Below are 2,407 nucleotides of genomic sequence, written 5' to 3'. Positions count from 1 at the left end.
TCTCTGAATTTAATGGACTTCTGTCCCACCTGCAGTACGTAGATGACTCTATCTTACATATCAAATGGGATCTTTCCATACAGTGTTCTTGTTCTATAGACATCACTGCGTTATTCGTTACTGGTAATGGCTGAATCTGAAATGATGACTGGCACTGAACGAGGCCACAAGATGACTGACACTGGACGGGGCCACAAGATGACTGACACTGGACGGGGCCACAAGATGACTGACACTGGACGGGGCCACATGATGACTGACACTGGACGAGGCCACAAGATGACTGACACTGGACGGGGCCACGGAGATTATAATATACCGGTTGGGGGGGGGGGGGGCAGAAAAAGAAAAGTTCGGGAACAACTGCTATAAACAGACAAAGTAAAAATATCGCTCCCACTGTGATCGCTAAACTCTCCCCGATGGTTGAACTCGCGCGACAAATAACCGACACTCCTTATCGAATCGACAGTTTTACACTCGTTGCAAATCCCCGTTCGATCTATCGCCAAAACAGTAAATTGAACGAGACATAGGATCGTGTAAACTAGGCTCATTTGTCCCTTCGTTGGAAACAAGCGAGCATCGGTCAGAGCCTGGGGGGGGGGGGGTCCTCCTAAGCCACAAAGTGAAAACCAACAGAGTTTAATTATGACTGGTAAAACACTAGTGGTAGAAAAACCCGCCTACATTGTGGCTTTTCTACAAGAGTTTAATTACACCCTAAAAAAAATCCATAAACTCGGATCACTTCCACGGAATTTGCAACGACGAAATAAGTAAACTAGAATAACAATTTAGCATGGAGGGAGAAAATCCTTACTTCTGATACGTACATCCTAAAGCGTTTGACTTTAATTCTTCGTATGTATATTGCCTTCATAAAAAGAGTGTTCTCTCCCATGTGACATGTTTTCATCCACAGAGCAAGTGTGTGTGTGTGTGGGTGTGTGTGTGCGTGTGTGTGTGTTTGTGTGTGTGTGTGTGTGTGTGTGTGTGTGTGTGTGTGTGTGTGTGTGTGTGTGTGTGTGTGTGTGTGTGTGTGTGTGTGTGTATGTGCGCGCGCGTGCGCCCAATATCCTTCGTAATGTTACCCTGCTCGTAATTACTGTATAGACATCTGCAACGTTCATTGCTTATCATTTCGATTGAAAAAAACTTTAATTTATCAATCAATTATTTCCATAAAAAACACTTCCAGTCAAATTCTGTATGGAAACCACTTGGTACATATGGCCCCATACTGTTTCAGTTTCAATAGCAGGATTTGCTCTTTTCAAGCGTCTGTATTATCAAGGGCATTTAACAATGAAGTGCGCGCGGATGAATACCCACACGAATAGCTAGATTAATGAAAGCCTTCAACTGCCGATGGAACACTTCCTCTCTGCAACATTTTCCAAGGCCAGTTACAGAACAGATAGATATTGCCTCTGTGATATCGATACCTGAAATACCATCGCTGAAAATGGTCATATTAGTTAATTAACGATACTGGCATTTCTGATGAGTTTATATACAGTCTGTTCCCTGGTTACGTTTGAACTTCAACCGACTTTTAGAATCTTTCAACAACCAACCTAATTAATTCCCTTACGAACTAACATTCCGAACAGACAGTTTGGTATTCCGTTACGTTTCGTCTATTTCAGGACCGTTTGATAATAGCGGGTTTCACGGTATATTGTCCGATGTTTTCTAAAAGGATAATTAAACACGGAGAGACGACCACGTACACAGCCTTGTTCCGGAGCGTGGGCGTAAATTTCATTAAGGTTGAGCAAGGTCAGGTTCAAGCCTCTCTGAAAACAGGCGTCGCCATGGAGAGGGAAAGGAACGTACACCTCAAAACACGTTCGAGAATTATTATCACCCTTTTTTTTCCTTTTCGAAAATACTCACGTGATTCCTAATTCAAGTGCACCATCCCATGCAGCTACGTTTCGCGTCCAGGAACAACTACGAACGTATATATTGAATCTGAACCACCGCAGAGACTAAGGAAAGTGGGTTAGCGGTGTTAGTGATAGAGAACCACCCCTTGTGCCAGAACTACAGTGATACTTTGTGTGTGTGTGTGTGTGTGTGTGTGTGTGTGTGTGTGTGTGTGTGTGTATGTGTGTGTGTGTGTGTGTGTGCGTGTGTGTGTGTGTGTGTGTGTGTGTGTGTGTGTGTGTGTGTGTGTGTGTGTGTGTGTGTGTGTGTGTGTGTGTGTGTGTGTGTGTGTGTGTGTGCTTGTGTGTGTGTGTGCGTGCGTGTATTCGAATCGTGTTGAACAAGAGCTTTAGTCCTGACCGGATTTCTAAGTAAAATCTAAACAGACCGGAACTTATAAACATTAAGAATACATATATTTGATAAAGATGCCTGTGTGCAATCCGAGGCTTATCGAGAATACAGTACAAAT

The sequence above is a fragment of the Penaeus vannamei genome, chromosome 27 (assembly GCF_042767895.1).
Source record: "Penaeus vannamei isolate JL-2024 chromosome 27, ASM4276789v1, whole genome shotgun sequence".
NCBI classification, from domain to species: Eukaryota; Metazoa; Arthropoda; class Malacostraca; order Decapoda; family Penaeidae; genus Penaeus; species Penaeus vannamei.
Note: the sequence above shows the minus strand (reverse complement) of the source record.